Source organism: Rutidosis leptorrhynchoides, chromosome 3 (assembly GCF_046630445.1).
Source record: "Rutidosis leptorrhynchoides isolate AG116_Rl617_1_P2 chromosome 3, CSIRO_AGI_Rlap_v1, whole genome shotgun sequence".
Classification (NCBI taxonomy): Eukaryota; Viridiplantae; Streptophyta; class Magnoliopsida; order Asterales; family Asteraceae; genus Rutidosis; species Rutidosis leptorrhynchoides.
The window spans coordinates 148734624-148759280 of record NC_092335.1 but is presented as its reverse complement, the minus strand read 5'-3'; positions in this window follow the sequence as shown (position 1 = coordinate 148759280).

Below are 24657 nucleotides of genomic sequence, written 5' to 3'. Positions count from 1 at the left end.
TGTCAACTGTCGATGTAACGAAAGTTTGTCTTTTAAAAATGAATGTAATGTTTGTAAAATTTATCATATAGAGGTCAATTACCTCGCGATGTAATCAACTGTTGTGAATCGTTTGTAATCGATATGGACTTCGTCCGGATGGATTAGGATGGGTCTCTACAGTTGGTATCAGAGCGGTGGTCTTAGCGAACCAGGTCTGCATTAGCGTGTCTAACTGATAAGTCGTTAGGATGCATTAGTGAGTCTGGACTTCGACCGTGTCTGCATGTCAAAAGTTTTGCTTATCATTTAGTGTCGAAAATTATTAGCTTATCATCCTTAAAGTCTAGACACGTCTTACTGCCTCTATTGCATAGACAGTGTATAGATAAATTCATATCTTAGCGTATCTGTTATTGTTACCATTGCCTGACAGCGTCCGTAGATTCCTCCGTAACTTATAGGATTTTAGTATTATATATGCATATGTAAATTATGTATTACATGGTACTAATCTACATCCTATAATCTATTTCTTATCAAAAAAAAAATCCTTCATCTGATCGTACGAAATGAATCCTGAAACCAGTTCGAGCCCCTCAGATTTCGATAGCTATTCCGATAGTTATTCCGACAGCTATTCCAACGTGGATATTCACCTAAGCTTCGAAAACAGCTTCACCAGAATGAATCAACCAATCATCCATCCTTAATTCATCTGATGGGTTCATAGTCGACTTAATTATTGGAGACGCGAAGAAGGCGATCCTTTCTGTCAACCGAATTCACCTCTAGACGAAGAACCTGAAGCACTTACTAACGAACCAGTCCGAAACACGATTTTCATACTCATTTCTGGAATACCTCGCCACGATTAGATTCTATCTAAATTTTTAACCTTATTCATTCGCCCGTTCCTACCGACAATCATCCTGGAGTAATAAGTCAACGAGCTTCGCATCCGAGTTGTAGCCGTGAAAAGTATGGTGCAAAATGTACCAGCTTCAGCAACAGTACCTGCACCAACAGTACCACCAACAATAACATCCGCATCTCACACCTCAACATCACAATCTGTTCCACGAACATCAACATCATACGCACCATGGATACCAAGGAGTACCAACAGCAACTAACGATGAAGTATTGAACCATAACTTCATTAATATTCTGCGAAGAATATGTGGATCCTAATAGTTTTATAGATTACTTATTCTAGCTCAAACCGAAAAGTAAATGAGATTAATATCATATTAACTCATTAAATACATGATTACATCCGAAAAAAAAATATATGTATATATATATATATATTTTCATAAAGATTGTGATTAAAAATTCTTTCGTACAAACTGTTAATGATGAAAATATTTTAACGGGTAGGTAACACCCGAGGAATATTTAAGAGTTCACATTAATAAGTTACACTGTACATTCTTCAAATCTGATTCAACAGTTATTTCATATTCCACTTACATTCACACATATACGTATCCGTTCATCAAAGAACAACTATTTTCATCCAAGTTCAATTTCATATTCGGATTTTGACCGATCAGAATCCAAGTCAAGATTTGACAAGTGGCATAATGAAGAAAATAATGAATAAATTAAAATTGATTAGTAACCAATTAACTAACCACGTAAAACTTTAAACCTATACTAAAGAAATCCTAGCTAACAGTTCCTATATGACTATCTCCTTAAAATATACTAGTTTTGCTGAAACTATTGAATTATTGAACTATTGGACTATTGGACTACTATTATGGACAATAAAAAAAATATATATTAAAAGAGTAGGAAATTTAAAAAAAAAAAAAAAAAAAAAAAAAAAAAAAACCAACACATTTCGACTTAAAAGATTGTAAATAAATTGCATCTACTACAGCTAAATATTTCCTCAAGTTTGCCACTTGATTTCATCTTAAACCTCATTTGTATCTTGACGATTACAATCTGCGTTCAAACCTTTCGTAATTCTTGAAAACACCTCAGTCGGGAGGATGAACCAACCGCACTTCATTTACGGAAGAAAAGATTGATGCGTATAGTTATGCACCTGCAAACTCTTGGAAACTGAGTAAACGTTTAACGCGTAGCTGTGCTAATTTCCTTTAGCGTTATTATTACCGAAAATTACTTTTCGATCTCTTTCCAAATTAGCCAGTTTTGTCACAGCTCCAGCAAGTCAACTTCGACTTTTCGTTCGAAACAACCATATTATAATCTTGTTATAACTGCGTGCTCTTTTATTGTTACCGGGGAACCTTCCATATTTTACCATATTACTAGCAAACGTACCGGCAACCTCGTTGCTTCTTGATTTAAATCTCTCCGATAAATCATTATATTTCTTCATTGAAACCCTATCATATACTCATCTGCATCTTGTAACGAGAACTGCCATAACAATTACCGGGAATCAGCAATCAGTACTTTAAAAACTCACAGCATATTTACATCAACAGTTATATATATGACATTTATCTCTTAGAATTATGATCTCTCATTCTGAAATTCTGAAAAGCACTCAGTCACAAATCAATACTCTGAATGTTGAAAAAAAAAAAAGCTGAATGAAGCAGCAGAAACTGTAGATAACCATAAACGACCATAATCATCGAAAGTTTGATGATAAAGAATAGTATGTTGGAAAAGATCAGAAAAGTTGGAACTAAAAAACGGATTGAGCTAACCATGAAGGAGATCAATGACCAATACAAGGACCAAACCCTTTATTCAAAGAATCCAGGTAATTCTGGATCCGATGAAATCTTTAGAGAATATCTTGCTCCGAAGTCATGTTAAAATCTTGCGGAAAATCTTTCTCCATCAACCATCGAACTTAGAAATTCCAAAATATCGTCATCAATATCTTCGATATTTCTGAGGATATTTTCATAAATATTCTCGTCCGAAATTATATACCTCCTCATGCTTCCTGTGTATCATTATGTTGGAAACATTCAATAGAAAATTTAGTACCGAAAAGCAGATTATGCGAAACTACGAAGAAAGCCGTGGACAAATCACAAAGAATAAGTTTGACTTCAAAGAATCCAAATGATTCTGTTTCTGATGAAACCTTTAGTGAATACCTTGCTTCCGAATCTAAACCCTTACGGATAAATCTTCTTCATCACCCATCGATATTAGAAATTCCAAGATATCGTATCTTTCATTATAAATATCCTCCATATTTCTGAAGATATTTTCATAACTATTCTTATCTGAAATCATTAATCTCTTCATAATATCAGTGTTACATCATATAGATACTGTTAGTTTCTATATTCTGTAAACTTTCGAGCTTAAATTATGAATGTTATTAAAGTAATGTTGGGAACTGAGGCATGAGTTAGTATAATATAATGACACTTGATCAACGTGATTATATTACAGTAAGTCATGCTGAGTTCTAATGGGACGTGATGATTCACAGATCATAACGTCATCACATGTCATGACACATAACTCTTTCATTCTACTTAACTCCTGAACAAATCAAGAAAATATATTCTTGATGGTTCTATCTTCCGTGATGTTGATAAATTTGAAAATCAAATCGTGCTATCACGTTCTTTCCTGCTTTGAACATTATAATCATTCGAAACTCTATATCTACAAATTCTGGACCATTATTCACTTGACTTAAAGTCGGGAAGAGAAAACAAAAGCATAGAGCTTTGAAATATAAGGGAGAATATAAAAACCCGATAACAACACAAAAATTTCAAACCGTGTATATCAATGTTTATCGCAACATAAAGACACGGGAGAATTAAAAACATTATAATCCCGAGGGCAAAGTAGAGGAAAGCAGACTCCTCTGGTGGAAGTTGGAAAAGAAGAACGATCATTGCGATAGTTAGAATAAGAACAAGGATCAAAACAGGTTTAAACATTTTCATAAATCTTTTAAATTTGGGAATTAAGTATAGAAGTGGTGAAAATTAATGGAACGGAAAAGGAAAATTTATAAAGGAAATATCAGACAGAGTAATCGAGACAGATCACCGTATTTAATTATAGAGATCTTAATTTCCTTACTCGCCAAAGAATCAAATCTTTTAGATTTTGAAGATTTTTTTTAAATCCCTTGAATTCCGGAATTCAACCCTGTTTACGTCAAAAGCTAAGGAAAATCTTATCTTCTTCAATTCACTCTTTTGCGATAGTTTCAATCGTATTCTTAGAATAATCAAATTATTTTATGATTATTATTCAATAATGATAAACCTCTAATTATCAATTCATATTGGTCATAAAAACATTTTTATTGTAAGCCATGACCACCTCACTCAAATTTCGGGACGAAATTTCTTTAACGGGTAGGTACTGTGATGACCCGGGAATTTCCGACTAAATTTAAACTTAATCTTTATATAAACTCGACATGATAAGCGAAGTCTGTAGTGTTAGAGTCTCAAATTCCTTTGAGCTGCGTTCATGTATACATTTGACCTTTGACCATGCCCGACGATTCACGAACAATTGTTGTAAATAAATATGTAGATATAAGTATAAAAGTAAGTATATACAATAATTTGAAATAATAAAATACAATAGATCATTAAAATTAAGTATGTAAAATAATATATAGGATAATAATTTGATTATGAAAATAAAGCTATATGTAAATGTGTATGAATTCTATAATTAATTATTATGATATATATTGGAATATACATAAAAGGTCAAAATATTATATGTTATTATTAGATGTTACATAAATAATAATATAAAGTATTAATAAATTAAATTTAATTACAAGTTTAAATATAATTGTATATTAATGTTACTATTATTACTTTCATTATTATTAGTAATAATAATATTAATAAATGATTATATCATTAATATTATTATTCTTAATACAAAATATATACATGAGATCAGATATGAATAGGTAATATATTATCATCAATATTAGTATTACCATCAATAATAATTTTAATATTATTATTATTATCATTATTAATAATATTATTATCATTTGTATTATCATTACTCTATATTTATTAACAAACTTAATAAAAATTATCATTTTATGATTATTAGCATCATTATTAATTATTATTTTAGAATTATGGATATTATTATTATTACTATTATTTATATAATTACTATTATTATTAATTTTATTATTAATATACTTATTTATTTATTTATACAAATTATATATTATATGATATATGAATTCAGAATCTGTTGCATATCCCCTTCAATCTACAGATACATTTTTGTTTCTGTCTATTAAATGGTACGATCGATCTCAAATTTCATAATACAAACAAATTATATTAGATTGGAATCTGCTTTTATATTTTCCTTTATCTCCTGTCTTCCATCTGATCCAGCATTAATCGATGCTCTTTATTTTCAGCTATAAAATCAAACGTTCACTTTGTGTTTTGAAAAACCCATTCAACCTTCCACTATCATCATCAATTACACAATTCATTTTTTCCAGTTTATATTTGATTTTAATTAACCAGAAAGGTCACGAGCTCTGTATGAACACTTTTTACTCAAAACCCGATTTTGTGTCAATTTTCAAAAACTGTAAATGCAGTTATGTTAGAATCCATACACTTAAAGTTTCTGAAAAGATTCAAATCACGATTTTTCATATCGAGCTCAAATTTGAGAGTCAAAGTTAAGAAATAAAAAGTCAACTCAATTGTTCATCCAAAAATTAGAAGTCATGTTGATGTTTTTGGTTAAATTGATAAATTGTATAGTTTCATTGAATGATTTACAATCATTTTCGTGTTGTAACAATTTTCAAAAACGTTTTCAAAATCATAATCATTATATTTTTTTTTTTTTGAAACCGTAAGCCTGCTGCATATACATTCGATATTTATATTTTTTTTTGTTGTTTCAACTGATTTAATCAACAATAATAACTTCTGTATAAATTCTAATTCCTAAAACATAACGGTTTAACTTGTTGAGGAATTTGATTGAGTATTAATCGAAGTGAAGCATGAAGAAGAAGGGTTATATAAATACGGGTTAAATATAAATAATTTCTATATAATCTCAGAAATTGGGCAATAGCCCAGCTGGTGTTACGTGTGTGTGGGTATACGGGAGGTCAGGGGTTCGAGCCTGGCTAACAGCAACTCTTTTTTTAAAAGCTTGGGAAGGTATAATCTACTACCCAAAATTATTATTATTATTAGTTATTAATTATTATTATGAATAATATTGTTGTTGCTATGATTATTGTTATTATTATTAAGTAGGAGTATTATTACTAATATTAGGTATTATGAATATCATTATTAATGTTAGAGTAAGTGTTATTATAATTATTAGTATTAGTATTATCATTATAATTATTGTATAATTATTATTATTATTATTATGATTATGATTATTATTAACAACCTATTATCATTATCATTAATATTAGTAGTATTAACATACTTATAATTATTATTACCATAATTATAAGTATTGCACCTATTATTATTATTATGAGTATTAGTTACAATATTATCTTTAACTTTAAAACTTTAATAACATTATCTTTATGCCGAAAAGGTTTATTATGATATTCATTATAAAAGTAATACAAATTATTATTATTTGTGTAAATAGTAGTATTAGTATCTTTTTATGAATAATAGAGTTGTTAATATTAACATAAGTACTATTATTTATATTATCACAAATATTATTATTATGTAATTACTAAAATCAATAACTATCAAAAACAGTAAAATTAATATTTTTACAAGTATTAGTATTAATATCATTGCCATTATCACTAATAGAGTTATTAATAACACAAGTATATTATTAATGTTATTATCATGGTTGTTACTAATATTAACTTAGTATAATTTAAACTCATATTTTGATAAACAAATGAAATATATACATATATATATTTAACACACATAACATAACAAAATATTTTATTATATAAAAGGAATATGTGAAATATAAATATATTATTAATATAAGAATGATATCATTACTAGATAATATATATATAAACTTATTTAATTGTGATTATGTGTGTTAATATAAATACAAATGATATAGGTTCGTGAATCCGAGGCCAACCCTGCATTGTTCAATATAGTCATATGTATTTTTACTACAAAATACATTAGGTGAGTTTCATTTGCCCTTTTTACTCTTTACATTTTTGGGGCTGAGAATACATGCAAATGCTTTATTAACTGTTTTATAATAATTTATATGTGTGAGTTTCATTTACTCCCTTTTTACTCATTACATTTTTGGGCTGAGAATACATGCAAATGCTTTATTAACTGTTTTACAATAATTATATGCGTGAGTTTAATTAATCCCTTTTTAAATGCTTTTGCAATATATATTTTTGGGACTGAGAATACATGCGATGTTTTTATAACTGTTTTACGAAATAGACACAAGTAATTGAAACTACATTATATGGTTGAATGATCGAAATCGAATATGCCCTTTTTATTAAGTCTGGTAATCTAAGAATTAGGGAACAGAAACCCTAATTGACGCGAACTCTAAAGATAGATCTATCGGGCCCAACAAGCCCCATCCAAAGTACCGGATGCTTTAGTACTTCGAAATTTATATCATGTCCGATGGAGGATCCCGGAATGATGGGGATATTCTTATATGCATATTGTGAATGTCGGTTACCAGGTGTTCAATCCATATGAATGATATTTTTGTCTCTAAGCATGGGACGTATGATTATGAGAAATGGAAGTATGAAATCTTGTGGTCTATTAAAATTATGAAATGATTCTTTATGATAAACTAATGAACTCACCAACCTTTTGGTTGACACTTTAAAGCATGTTTATTCTCAGGTACGAAAGAAATCTTCCGCTGTGCATTTGCTCATATTAGAGATATTACTTGGAGTCATTCATGACATATTTCAAAAGATGTTGCATTTGAGTCGTTGAGTTCATCAAGATTATTATTAAGTCAATTATATTTGGATATATTATGAAATGCTTTACATGCCTGTCAACTGTCGATGTAACGAAAGTTTGTCTTTTAAAAATGAATGTAATGTTTGTAAAATTTATCATATAGAGGTCAATTACCTCGCGATGTAATCAACTGTTGTGAATCGTTTGTAATCGATATGGATTTCGTCCGGATGGATTAGGACGGGTCTCTACATCGGATAGTACTGTTAAGTGAGTACGAGTTCGACATTGTGGTGAATACTGTATTTTCCTTGTCGGAAAACGTGATCGTGAAAATTGTCAGTGGATTATTCCACTTTATAGATGATTGTGAGGCGAGGAGTGCTGGTTCTGATTGTCTCACATAGAGACACGCAGATGTTTTTTGTTCGGGGGGTGTGTTTCCTAGTGATGTGACATGTTGGTTGTATTAAAATGTCGAGGCCATCCTTAACAGACGGTCTAGGTAGGAAGATTCACCAGGCGTTGGTGAATATTTTTATGGGTCGTGTGGCGAATTGCGAATTTATTGTGATGATAATTCTCTATTGACAGGATTCTAGTATACGAATACTTTCCAAGCTAGTACTAGGAAACCGTCTTGCATGGTTGTGTTGTGGGGTTTAGAGGATAAACCCTGTGTGAGGTGCTATTATATTGTCTATCTCGTGGTCTATTATTGTCGTCTTGGATTACTCCAGTGACGGATGGTTGTGTGCGGATCGATTGATGGGAAAGTTCTGTCCCTAGCGTTACTATTTGGTGATACCGAAATTCCTTCGTTGAAGGAATAACCCGGTTGTGGTGACGGGGGAAGTTGTTTCTTGATTCAGAGAACATTCATGATTGACCGGTTGAGTGGTGTATTTTTGAACCGATGAGTACGGAGTTTTAATGAGGCATGGATCCTTCTTGATTTGGATTGATGCAAGACTTGGTTCACGGCGTAATGGACCTAGTAGACCACGTTGGGTGATATAGTTATGGACGTAACTTGTTGCGGGTCGTAGCCCGAGAGAACTGGTAGGGATACATGTTGTTTTTCGTGTTTCCTAAGTGGACATCCTCGTACGTTGAGTGTATAATGTAGTGACCCGAACTTTTCCATGTTTATATATATTAATTGAGATTGATATTTACATGATTAAATGTTTCCAACATGTTAAGCAATCAAACTTGTTAAGACTTGATTAATTGAAATATGTTTCATATAGACAATTGACCACCCAAGTTGACCGGTGATTCACGAACGTTAAAACTTGTAAAAACTATATGATGACATATATATGGATATATATATAGTTAACATGATAATATGATAAGTAAACATATCATTAAGTATATTAACAATGAACTACATATGTAAAAACAAGACTACTAACTTAATGATTTTTAAACGAGACATATATGTAACGATTATCATTGTAAAGACATTTAATGTATATATATCATATTAAGAGATATTCATACATGATAATATCATGATAATATAATAATTTAAAATCTCATTTGATATTATAAACATTGGGTTAACAACATTTAACAAGATCGTTAACCTAAAGGTTTCAAAACAACACTTACATGTAACGACTAACGATGACTTAACGACTCAGTTAAAATGTATATACATGTAGTGTTTTAATATGTATTTATACACTTTTGAAAGACTTCAATACACTTATCAAAATACTTCTACTTAACAAAAATGCTTACAATTACATCATCGTTCAGTTTCATCAACAATTCTACTCGTATGCACCCGTATTCGTACTCGTACAATACACAGCTTTTAGATGTATGTACTATTGGTATATACACTCCAATGATCAGCTCTTAGCAGCCAATGTGAGTCACCTAACACATGTGGGAACCATCATTTGGCAACTAGCATGAAATATCTCATAAAATTACAAAAATATGAGTAATCATTCATGACTTATTTACATGAAAACAAAATTACATATCCTTTATATCTAATCCATACACCAACGACCAAAAACACCTACAAACACTTTAATTCTTCAATTTTCTTCATCTAATTGATCTCTCTCAAGTTCTATCTTCAAGTTCTAAGTGTTCTTCATAAATTCTACAAGTTCTAGTTACATAAAATCAAGAATACTTTCAAGTTTGCTAGCTCACTTCCAATCTTGTAAGGTGATCATCCAACCTCAAGAAATCTTTGTTTATTACAGTAGGTTATCATTCTAATACAAGGTAATAATCATATTCAAAATTTGGTTCAATTTCTATAACTATAACAATCTTATTTCAAGTGATGATCTTACTTGAACTTGTTTTCGTGTCATGATTCTGCTTCAAGAACTTCGAGCCATCCAAGGATCCGTTGAAGCTAGATCCATTTTTCACTTTTCCAGTAGGTTTATCCAAGGAACTTAAGGTAGTAATGATGTTCATAACATCATTCGATTCATACATATAAAGCTATCTTATTCGAAGGTTTAAACTTTTAATCACTAGAACATAGTTTAGTTAATTCTAAACTTGTTCGCAAACAAAAGTTAATCCTTCTAACTTGACTTTTAAAATCAACTAAACACATGTTCTATATCTATATGATATGCTAACTTAATGATTTAAAACCTGGAAACACGAAAAACACCGTAAAACCGGATTTACACCGTCGTAGTAACACCGCAGGCTGTTTTGGGTTAGTTAATTAAAAACTATGATAAACTTTGATTTAAAAGTTGTTATTCTGAGAAAATGATTTTTATTATGAACATGAAACTATATCCAAAAATTATGGTTAAACTCAAAGTGAAAGTATGTTTTCTAAAATGGTCATCTAGACGTCGTTCTTTCGACTGAAATGACTACCTTTACAAAAACGACTTGTAACTTATTTTTCCGACTATAAACCTATACTTTTTCTATTTAGATTCATAAAATAGAGTTCAATATGAAACCATAGCAATTTGATTCACTCAAAACGGATTTAAAATGAAGAAGTTATGGGTAAAACAAGATTGGATAATTTTTCTCATTTTAGCTACGTGAAAATTGGTAACAAATCTATTCCAACCATAACTTAATCAACTTGTATTGTATATTATGTAATCTTGAGATACCATAGACACGTATACAATGTTTCGACCTATCATGTCGACACATCTATATATATTTCGGAACAACCATAGACACTCTATATGTGAATGTTGGAGTTAGCTATACAGGGTTGAGGTTGATTCCAAAATATATATAGTTTGAGTTGTGATCAATACTGAGATACGTATACACTGGGTCGTGGATTGATTCAAGATAATAGTTATCGATTTATTTCTGTACATCTAACTGTGGACAACTAGTTGTAGGTTACTAACGAGGACAGCTGACTTAATAAACTTAAAACATCAAAATATTTTAAAAGTGTTGTAAATATATTTTGAACATACTTTGATATATATGTATATATTGTTATAGGTTCGTGAATCAACCAGTGGCCAAGTCTTACTTCCCGACGAAGTAAAAATCTGTGAAAGTGAGTTATAGTCCCACTTTTAAAATCTAATATTTTTGGGATGAGAATACATGCAGGTTTTATAAATGATTTACAAAATAGACACAAGTACGTGAAACTACATTCTATGGTTGAATTATCGAAATCAAATATGCCCCTTTTTATTAAGTCTGGTAATCTAAGAATTAGAGAACAGACACCCTAATTAACGCGAATCCTAAAGATAGATCTATTGGGTCTAACAAACCCCATCCAAAGTACCGGATGCTTTAGTACTTCGAAATTTATATCATATCCGAAGGGTGTCCCGGAATGATGGGGATATTCTTATATATGCATCTTGTTAATGTCGGTTACCAGGTGTTCACCATATGAATGATTTTTATCTCTATGTATGGGATGTGTATTGAAATATGAAATCTTGTGGTCTATTATTATGATTTGATATATATAGGTTAAACCTATAACTCACCAACATTTTTGTTGACGTTTTAAGCATATTTATTCTCAGGTGATTATTAAGAGCTTCCGCTGTCGCATACTTAAATAAGGATGAGATTTGGAGTCCATGCTTGTATGATATTGTGTAAAAACTGCATTCAAGAAACTTATTTTGTTGTAACATATTTGTATTGTAAACCATTATGTAATGGTCGTGTGTAAACAGGATATTTTAGATTATCATTATTTGATAATCTACGTAAAGCTTTTTAAACCTTTATTGATGAAATAAAGTTTATGGTTTGTTATAAAATGAATGCAGTCTTTGAAAAACGTCTCATATAGAGGTCAAAACCTCGCAACGAAATCAATTAATATGGAACGTTTTTAATCAATAAGAACGGGACATTTCAGTTGGTATCCGAGAGTTGGTCTTAGAGAACCGGAATTTTGCATTAGTGTGTCTTATCGAGTTTGTTAGGATGCATTAGTGAGTCTGGACTTCGACCGTGTTTACTTGAAAAATGATTGCTTAACAAATTTTGTTGGAAACTATATATTTTTAACATGTGAATATTATGTGATATATTAATCTCTTAACGCGTTTGATATTATGTGATAGATGTCTACCTCTAGAACAAGTCCCATTGACTCACCTAATAATAATGAAGAGTCAAATGTAAATTGGAATGATTCGTGGACTGATTCACAAGTTCCCGAAGAGGAACCGAAAGAAGAGTCGGAACCGGAAGAAGAATCGGAACCGGAAGAAGAATCGGAACAGGATGAAGAAATAGAACCGGTGGGGGAAATAATAAAACGGTTAAGTAAAAGAAAATCCTCAACCAACTGACCAAGGTTAATTATGGTCAATGGTGTTTCCGCCAAAGAAGCAAAATATTGGGAGGATTACCAATTCTCCGATGAATCGGATTCCGACGAGAATTCCGATGATGTTATAGAAATTACCCCAACTGAATTTAAAAAGGCAAAATAAAATAATAAGGGAAAGGGCATAAAAATAGAGAAATCTAATTCCAACCCCGATGAACTTTATATGTATCGTCAACCCCTGAAGTCCTTAAGTTGTAACAATGACCCGGGAACCTCTAAACCACCAGGTTTTTCTAAACCAATGTGGATAACGACGGCTCGTATTAGGGGAACATCATATATCCCTAGAAACTTGGCAAAACGAACCAAAACCGAAGAAGAAGAAACAAGCGAGTCGGAATAAGATAGTTGTATTCGTGTGGTGTAATATATGTAATATAGTGTGCTTATGCTTTATGATATATGTAAAAATTGCTTGTATTAATAAGTATTTTTTTTATGAATCTAACTCTTGTCTATTTTACAGTATAAAAACACAAAATGGATAGACAACCCAATATTTTAAGAGACCTACCCGGAGACATGATTGATGAAATCTTGTCTAGAGTCGGTCAGAATTCTTCGACACAACTATTTAAGGCGAGATCAGTTTGTAAGACATTCGAAGAACGTTCCAAGAATGCCTTGGTTTATAAAAGGCTTTCGTTCGAAAGATGGGGGATATCACATTGGGAAATCCATAAGTTACGATGTGTTTACTTTGACGCATATATTGCGGGGAACCCAAATGCTATTTTACGCAATGGGTTAAGAAATTATTTTGACTCAATATATCCGAATATTGGACTTCGTGATTTAGAAAAAGCGGCTAACATGCAACATAAAGAAGCATGTTATGCTTACGGATTAGTAATGTTCGCTTCTCACCAAAGTGAGAAAAAGAACATCGGGCTACAACTATTAAACAAAACGTTCCCACAAGTGACGGAGTCGGTAATTGGGGTAAGAAATGAGGTTTTTAGATTGTTACGGGACTGTTGGACATTACGTAACCCTCGTCCCTTTGACGACGTTACAACACGCTGTCTTATCAACGGCCATAACGGTTATGTTCCACAAGACCAAGGATGGGAAGTAATCCTAGTAAAACCAGAATGCATGACTTGTTTCTGGACGTATGAATTACGTGTCTTTATTGCCTTTGCTGAACGACTTGTGTACTAGCTAGAATTATCTTCACAACCATCTTGTATCAAATTTATTGTGTGCTATATTTCATGCTATATGTAAAATAAGCGGTATTGTAAGTTTGTAAAATATTGTGTAAAAGTTTGAACGCGAAATATTATTATAATCAGTTTTTCATATAGAATTGTAGTAGTTGAATTCTATATTAGCTACTAAGTATGAACTTAACGGGTAGGTACTACCCGAATTTAAACTTATAAAATGCTAATATGAAGAAAAAGCTTTTATAAATGAGTTCATATTATGCTACGAAATATTATTAACTACTCTTAATATTCTGTATGATTAACTTGTTCCATTTGACTATTTTGAAGGAAATGGCACCAACTACTCGACACACCGTGAATATGAATGAAGAGGAATTCCGTACTTTTCTAGCTTCAAACATAGCCGCAGTACAGGCTGCGCTACATACCAACAATAACCTTGGATCTAGCATTACAGGAAATCGTGTAGGATGCACCTACAAAGAATTCACTGCCTGCAAACCTTTGGAATTTGATGGAACCGAAGGACCGATCGGATTGAAACGGTGGACCGAGAAGGTCGAATCGGTGTTTGCCATAAGTAAGTGTACTGAAGAGGACAAAGTGAAGTACGCTACGCATACCTTCACAGGTTCTGCGTTAACATGGTGGAATACCTATCTAGAGCAAGTGGGACAAGACGATGCGTACGCACTACCGTGGTCAGCATTCAAGCACTTGATGAACGAGAAGTACCGTCCCAGAACCGAGGTCAATAAGCTCAAGACAGAACTTAGAGGGTTACGAACCCAAGGATTTGATATTACCACGTACGAAAGACGATTCACAGAATTGTGCCTATTGTGTCCGGGAGCATTCGAAGATGAGGAAGAGAAGATCGACGCGTTTGTGAAAGGATTACCGGAAAGAATCCAAGAAGATATAAGTTCACACGAGCCCGCCTCCATACAACAGGCATGTAGAATGGCTCACAAACTAGTGAACCAGATTGAAGAAAGAATTAAAGAACAGACTGCTGAAGAGGCCAATGTGAAGCAAGTCAAAAGAAAGTGGGAGGAAAACGGTGATAAGAATCACCAATACAATAACAACAGCAATTACAACAATAATCGCAACAATTATCCCAACAATCGCAACATCAATCGCAACTACAACAAACGGCCCAACAACAACAACAACAACAACAACAACAACAACAACTACAACAATCATCCCAACAACAATAATAACCGCAACAATAACAACAATCAGAAGCAGCTATGCCAAAGGTGTGAAAAGTATCACTCGGGGTTCTGCACCAAATTTTGCAACAAGTGTAAAAGAAATGGTCATAGCGCGGAGAAGTGTGAGGTCTACGGACCAGGGGTTAATAGAACAAATGGTGTCGGAACGAGTAATGGCGGAGCAAGTAGTGTCGGAGCAAGTTATGCCAATGTAGTTTGTTATAAATGTGGAAAACCGGGCCACATTATTAAAAATTGCCCGAACCAGGAGAACACGAATGGACAAGGCCGCGGAAGAGTTTTCAATATTAATGCGGCAGAGGCACAGGAAGACCCGGAGCTTGTTACGGGTACGTTTCTTATTGACAATAAATCTGCTTACGTTTTATTTGATTCGGGTGCGGATAGAAGCTATATGAGTAGAGATTTTTGTGCTAAATTAAGTTGTCCATTGACGCCTTTGGATAGTAAATTTTTACTCGAATTAGCAAATGGTAAATTAATTTCAGCAGATAATGTATGTCGGAGTCGAGAAATTAAACTGGTTAGCGAAACATTGAAGATTGATTTGATACCAGTAGAGTTAGGGAGTTTTGATGTGATAATCGGTATGGACTGGTTGAAAGAAGTGAAAGCAGAGATCGTTTGTTACAAAAATGCAATTCGCATTATACGAGAAAAAGGAAAACCCTTAATGGTGTACGGAGAAAAGGGCAACACGAAGCTACATCTTATTAGTAATTTGAAGGCACAAAAACTAATAAGAAAAGGTTGCTATGCAGTTCTAGCACACGTCGAGAAAGTACAAACTGAAGAAAAGAGCATCAATGATGTTCCCATTGCAAAAGAATTTCCCGATGTATTTCCGAAAGAATTACCGGGATTACCCCCACATCGATCCGTTAAATTTCAAATAGATCTTGTACCAGGAGCTACACCAATAGCTCGTGCTCCTTACAGACTCGCACCCAGCGAGATGAAAGAACTGCAAAGCCAATTACAAGAACTTTTAGAGCGTGGTTTCATTCGACCAAGCACATCACCGTGGGGAGCTCCTGTTTTGTTTGTCAAGAAGAAAGATGGTACATTCAGGTTGTGTATCGACTACCGAGAGTTGAACAAACTTACCATCAAGAACCGCTACCCACTACCGAGAATCGACGACTTATTTGATCAACTACAAGGCTCGTCTGTTTATTCAAAGATTGACTTACGTTCCGGGTATCATCAAATGCTGGTGAAAGAAGATGATATTCCAAAGACTGCTTTCAGAACACGTTATGGTCATTACGAGTTTATGGTCATGCCATTTGGTTTAACTAATGCACCAGCTATGTTCATGGACCTTATGAACCGAGTGTGTGGACCATACCTTGACAAGTTTGTCATTATTTTCATTGATGACATACTTATTTACTCAAAGAATGACCAAGAACACGGTAAACATTTGAGAAAGGTGTTAGAAGTATTGAGGAAGGAAGAATTGTACGCTAAGTTTTCAAAGTGTGCATTTTGGTTGGAAGAAGTTCAATTCCTCGGTCACATAGTGAACAAAGAAGGTATTAAGGTGGATCCGGCAAAGATAGAAACTGTTGAAAAGTGGGAAACCCCGAAAACTCCGAAACACATACGCCAGTTTTTAGGACTAGCCGGTTACTACAGAAGGTTCATCCAAGACTTTTCTAGAATAGCAAAACCCTTGACTGCATTAACGCATAAAGGGAAGAAATTTGAATGGAATGATGAACAAGAGAAAGCGTTTCAGTTATTGAAGAAAAAGCTAACTACGGCACCTATATTGTCATTACCTGAAGGGAATGATGATTTTGTGATTTATTGTGACGCATCAAAGCAAGGTCTCGATTGTGTATTAATGCAACGAACGAAGGTGATTGCTTATGCGTCTAGACAATTGAAGATTCACGAACAAAATTATACGACGCATGATTTGGAATTAGGCGCGGTTGTTTTTACATTAAAGACTTGGAGGCACTACTTATATGGGGTCAAAAGTATTATATATACCGACCACAAAAGTCTTCAACACATATTTAATCAGAAACAACTGAATATGAGGCAGCGTAGGTGGATTGAATTATTGAATGATTACGACTTTGAGATTCGTTACCACCCGGGGAAGGCAAATGTGGTAGCCGATGCCTTGAGCAGGAAGGACAGAGAACCCATTCGAGTAAAATCTATGAATATAATGATTCATAATAACCTTACTACTCAAATAAAGGAGGCGCAACAAGGAGTTTTAAAAGAGGGAAATTTAAAGGATGAAATACCCAAAGGATCGGAGAAGCATCTTAATATTCGGGAAGACGGAACCCGGTATAGGGCTGAAAGGATTTGGGTACCAAAATTTGGAGATATGAGAGAAATGGTACTTAGAGAAGCTCATAAAACCAGATACTCAATACATCCTGGACCGGGGAAGATGTACAAGGATCTCAAGAAACATTTTTGGTGGCCGGGTATGAAAGCCGGTGTTGCTAAATACGTAGGAGAATGTTTGACATGTTCTAAGGTCAAAGCTGAGCATCAAAAACCATCAGGTCTACTTCAACAACCCGAAATCCCGGAATGGAAATGGGAAAACATTACCATGGATTTCATCACTAAATTGCCAAGGACTGCAAGTGGTTTTGATACTATTTGGGTAATAGTTGATCGTCTCACCAAATCAGCACACTTCCTGCCAATAAGAGAAGATGACAAGATGGAGAAGTTAGCACGACTGTATTTGAAGGAAGTCATCTCCAGACATGGAATACCAATCTCTATTATCTCTGATAGGGATGGCAGATTTATTTCAAGATTCTGGCAGACATTACAGCAAGCATTAGGAACTCGTCTAGACATGAGTACTGCCTATCATCCACAAACTGATGGGCAGAGCGAAAGGACGATACAAACGCTTGAAGACATGCTACGAGCATGTGTTATTGATTTCGGAAACAGTTGGGATCGACATCTACCGTTAGCAGAATTTTCCTACAACAACAGCTACCATTCAAGCATTGAGATGGCGCCGTTTGAAGCACTTTATGGTAGAAAGTGCAGGTCTCCGATTTGTTGGAGTGAAGTGGGGGATAGACAGATTACGGGTCCGGAGATTATACAAGAAACTACCGAGAAGATCATCCAAATTCAACAACGGTTGAAAACCGCCCAAAGTCGACAAAAGAGCTACGCTGACATTAAAAGAAAAGATATAGAATTTGAAATTGGAGAGATGGTCATGCTTAAAGTTGCACCTTGGAAAGGCGTTGTTCGATTTGGTAAACGAGGGAAATTAAATCCAAGGTATATTGGACCATTCAAGATTATTGATCGTGTCGGACCAGTAGCTTACCGACTTGAGTTACCTCAACAACTCGCGGCTGTACATAACACTTTCCACGTCTCGAATTTGAAGAAATGTTTTACTAAAGAAGGTCTCACTATTCCGTTAGATGAAATCCAAATCAACGAAAAACTCCAATTCATCGAAGAACCCGTCGAAATAATGGATCGTGAGGTTAAAAGACTTAAGCAAAACAAGATACCAATTGTTAAGGTTCGATGGAATGCTCGTAGAGGACCCAAGTTCACCTGGGAGCGTGAAGATCAGATGAAGAAGAAATACCCGCATCTATTTCCAGAAGATTCGTCACCACCTTCAACAGCTTAAAATTTCGGGACGAAATTTATTTAACGGGTAGGTACTGTAGTGACCCGAACTTTTCCATGTTTATATATATTAATTGAGATCGATATTTACATGATTAAATGTTTCCAACATGTTAAGCAATCAAACTTGTTAAGACTTGATTAATTGAAATATGTTTCATATAGACAATTGACCACCCAAGTTGACCGGTGATTCACGAACGTTAAAACTTGTAAAAACTATATGATGACATATATATGGATATATATATATATAGTTAACATGATAATATGATAAGTAAACATATCATTAAATATATTAACAATGAACTACATATGTAAAAACAAGACTACTAACTTAATGATTTTTAAACGAGACATATATGTAACGATTATCGTTGTAAAGACATTTAATGTATATATATCATATTAAGAGATATTCATACATGATAATATCATGATAATATAATAATTTAAAATCTCATTTGATATTATAAACATTGGGTTAACAACATTTAACAAGATCGTTAACCTAAAGGTTTCAAAACAACACTTACATGTAACGACTAACGATGACTTAACGACTCAGTTAAAATGTATATACATGTAGTGTTTTAATATGTATTTATACACTTTTGAAACACTTCAATACACTTATCAAAATACTTCTACTTAACAAAAATTCTTACAATTACATCCTCGTTCAGTTTCATCAACAATTCTACTCGTATGCACCCGTATTCGTACTCGTACAATACACAGCTTTTAGATGTATGTACTATTGGTATATACACTCCAATGATCAGATCTTAGCAGCCCATGTGAGTCACCTAACACATGTGGGAACCATCATTTGGCAACTAGCATGAAATATCTCATAAAATTACAAAAATATGAGTAATCATTCATGACTTATTTACATGAAAACAAAATTACATATCCTTTATATCTAATCCATACACCAACGACCAAAAACACCTACAAACACTTTCATTCTTCAATTTTCTTCATCTAATTGATCTCTCTCAAGTTCTATCTTCAAGTTCTAAGTGTTCTTCATAAATTCTACAAGTTCTAGTTACATAAAATCAAGAATACTTTCAAGTTTGCTAGCTCACTTCCAATCTTGTAAGGTGATCATCCAACCTCAAGAAATCTTTGTTTCTTACAGTAGGTTATCATTCTAATACAAGGTAATAATCATATTCAAACTTTGGTTCAATTTCTATAACTATAACAATCTTATTTCAAGTGATGATCTTACTTGAACTTGTTTTCGTGTCATGATTCTGCTTCAAGAACTTCGAGCCATCCAAGGATCCGTTGAAGCTAGATCCATTTTTCACTTTTCCAGTAGGTTTATCCAAGGAACTTAAGGTATTAATGATGTTCATAACATCATTCAATTCATACATATAAAGCTATCTTATTCGAAGGTTTAAACTTTTAATCACTAGAACATAGTTTAGTTAATTCTAAACTTGTTCGCAAACAAAAGTTAATCCTTCTAACTTGACTTTTAAAATCAACTAAACACATGTTCTATATCTATATGATATGCTAACTTAATGATTTAAAACCTGGAAACAAGAAAAACACCGTAAAACCGGATTTACGCCGTCGTAGTAACACCGCGGGCTGTTTTGGGTTAGTTAATTAAAAACTATGATAAACTTTGATTTAAAAGTTGTAATTCTGAGAAAATGATAACTCAAAGTGGAAGTATGTTTTCTAAAATGGTCATCTAGACGTCGTTCTTTCGACTGAAATGACTACCTTTACAAAAACGACTTGTAACTTATTTTTCTGACTATAAACCTATACTTTTTCTGTTTAGATTCATAAAATAGAGTTCAATATAAAAACATATCAATTTGATTCACTCAAAACGGATTTAAAATGAAGAAGTTATGGGTAAAACAAGATTGGATAATTTTTCTCATTTTAGCTACGTGAAAATTGGTAACAAATCTATTCCAACCATAACTTAATCAACTTGTATTGTATATTATGTAATCTTGAGATACCATAGACACGTATACAATGTTTCGACCTATCATGTCGACACATCTATATATATTTCGGAACAACCATAGACACTCTATATGTGAATGTTGGAGTTAGCTATACAGGGTTGAGGTTGATTCCAAAATATATATAGTTTGAGTTGTGATCAATACTGAGATACGTATACACTGGGTCGTGGATTGATTCAAGATAATAGTTATCGATTTATTTCTGTACATCTAACTGTGGACAACTAGTTGTAGGTTACTAACGAGGACAGCTGACTTAATAAACTTAAAACATCAAAATATATTAAAAGTGTTGTAAATATATTTTGAACATACTTTGATATATATGTATATATTGTTATAGGTTCGTGAATCAACCAGTGGCCAAGTCTTACTTCCCGAGAAAGTAAAAATCTGTGAAAGTGAGTTATAGTCCCACTTTTAAAATCTAATATTTTTGGGATGAGAATACATGCAGGTTTTATAAATGATTTACAAAATAGACACAAGTACGTGAAACTACATTCTATGGTTGATTTATCGAAATCGAATATGCCCCTTTTTATTAAGTCTGGTAATCTAAGAATTAGGGAACAGACACCCTAATTGACGCGAATCCTAAAGATAGATCTATTGGGTCTAACAAACCCCATCCAAAGTACCGGATGCTTTAGTACTTCGAAATTTATATCATATCCGAAGGGTGTCCCGGAATGATGGGGATATTCTTATATATGCATCTTGTTAATGTCGGTTACCAGGTGTTCACCATATGAATGATTTTTATCTCTATGTATGGGATGTGTATTGAAATATGAAATCTTGTGGTCTATTATTATGATTTGATATATATAGGTTAAACCTATAACTCACCAACATTTTTGTTGACGTTTTAAGCATGTTTATTCTCAGGTAATTATTAAGAGCTTCCGCTATCGCATACTTAAATAAGGACGAGATTTGGAGTCCATGCTTGTATGATATTGTGTAAAAACTGCATTCAAGAAACTTATTTTGTTGTAACATATTTGTATTGTAAACCATTATGTAATGGTCGTGTGTAAACAGGATATTTTAGATTATCATTATTTGATAATCTACGTAAAGCTTTTTAAACCTTTATTGATGAAATAAAGGTTATGGTTTGTTTTAAAATGAATGCAGTCTTTGAAAAACGTCTCATATAGAGGTCAAAACCTCGCAACGAAATCAATTAATATGGAACGTTTTTAATCAATAAGAACGGGACATTTCATATAAGATACCGTTTGTTGTGGTGGTGCACGGTAGTGATTATTAGCGTGTGGTGAGATCTTTAGATTAACGGAATATATTATGGACCTCGGGCTTGGTTGTGTTTCCTAGGATTGTAGGATGTGGTTCCTATTGTATGTAAGGGTGAAGGCATTGAAGCACTTGCCTCTTGGTAAATGCGAAGGAACACAAGGACGTGATCTAGTCTAAGTGAGGGCGAGTTGTAACATCTCGTTTTTCAGTTACATATTATTTTGGACGCCATTTGAGTTACGAGGTATGTAATCATATATTTTGACCCCAAATAAAGTTTGAGTTAATGTTTTAAAACCTTACCATTTGAAAGTGGACTTTATTACGTTTCCAACGATATTTGATTCATTAAAAATGAGTTACGGTCTGAAAGTTACGACTAAAACAAGTTACCAGTTCTGGGGTCTGATCGCGGTAGCGATTGGGTGCATTACAGTCGCGATTCTGGGTCTTGCAGGGGCTTTTTGAACGTAGTTTTGGGGGGTTTTTTGGAGGGGTAAAGTGGTCTTTTCACTTGTGAACGTGTATATGGCTTAGGATCAGATCCAAAACTCAATCTTATCTTCATTCTCACCCACCAAACATCTTAGAGAGAAAGAGAGAGGAGAGTTCTAGTGAGATACAGCTCCAAATGGTGAAGAAGATGGTGATTTTTTTCCAAATTGGAACTCATGTTGGTGTGTCTAGCATCTAGGCTTCTCTTTGATGCTTGAGGTAAATCCTAATCCAAATTTCATTGTTTAATTTGAAGTTTATTAGGGTTTGTGCTAGTTAGGGTTATAAACCCCATTTCCTATGAAATTTGAGGGTTTTGAGTATTGTTAGTGTACGTAAAATCGATTATTGTGGGTTTAGGGTTTGATGAAGAATTTGGAAGTATTTGTCATGGTTTGGGTGTAAAATCACTAGGTTGTGAGTGTGTTGGTATTTGGTGAATCAAGTATGTAAATACTTGGTCTAGGTGTTAATTGGTGTTTTGGAAATATAATCACCAGCCGTTAGTGATTATGAGCGTTTTTGTGACTTGGGTCAAAATGGGTAAATTGAAGTGGGTCAAAGTTGATGATGACACTAGTTTTGGTCAAATGGATGTTTAAACACTTGTGTTAAGCGTTAAATGACGATTTTGGATGTAATTACGCGTGAGAATTAATTTTGGGCTAAAATGATACTTTAACATAAGTCAAACGTGGTCAAACGCAATATGGGTCAATATTGCACGTGTTGTGGTTTTTGTGTAAATGGCGGTTTGAAATGATCACTATCTAAGTAGTAATCTAGTGTTGGGATCTAGGTTGGTCTATTGGTGTAAAGTATAACTTGGGTTAAATTGTACTTTGTAGAGTGAGTTTGAATTGCCACCCAAAGTGGTAATTGGTTTGTGTCCATTAGGTGTTAAATGGGTGGGTTTTAGCGAGTAAGGTGTGATCCCTCGGCTAAGGGATGTTTGTATCGGGTTCTCTTTTAGAGAATGACTATTTATGTATATATTGTACCTATGTGTGATATAGTTGGTTACTTGCTCGGATTTGAGGACGGATATCAAGTTATACATGAATTGTGCGCACATTCCAGAGTGAGTGAAATAATTATTCGTGTACGTGTATGGAATGCGATGTGGGATTAAAGTTCAAGTGTGCGATACCACATCGTGTTGGCATGGGATGAGGGTTTAAAGTTCGGGCATTCGATACCTCATCATCATGTGTGGCATGTGATATGGGTTTAAAGTTCGGGCGTTCGATACCATATCATCATGTGTGCGTTTGCGTGAAGTGTGGGTTTAAAGTTTGGGCGTTCTATACCGCATTTCACGTGACGGGTGGGTTTAAAGTTCGGGCATTCGATACCACCCAGGGGTTAGTGTTCAAATCATGTGTTCACTAATGGTTGTTGTGAACACCGATGGTCATTCGCGAGTACCATTTCCTTGTGCTTATGGTTAACCATGGTTGTGTGATTTTTGTATTAGCAAATTAAATTGTCAACTATATGTTATTAGCGATGCTAGGTTGTTGTGAATTGCGGATATTTAGTATGCATTGTGATTGTACAGTTGTTGAATTGCTAGCTCGTATGCGGTATTTGTGTAAGTGTTTGCAAGTAAGTAGATTATATGTATATGTATTATTATTGCATTCACTAAGCTTTATGCTTACCCCTCTCGTTGTTACCTTTTTACAAGTATTATGATTGTGAAGCTAGCTAGTTATTGGACTAGATGCGTAGGAGCGCTTAGGCTCAATGGGGTAGCTTTTGAATATTTGGACGCGGATTGGGAATTTGGTCGTCCCCAGGATTATGCTCTTGGTATCGGGTTGGGTTATTGAGTATTAACCCGTATTTTATGTGATTGAGTCATTATTACAAATGCTTTTGTAACGTGTCATTTGTGTACCAAAAGTCATTATAAATTGTTAAATGCATCGTTATGATATTATATTTTTTGTTAAAATAGACTTAGGAATGTTATATATTATGAACGCTTTAATGGGACCTAACTTATAAACAAATAGTGCTTCGTTTCTGGTAAACGGATTCGGGTTGTTTCAGTTA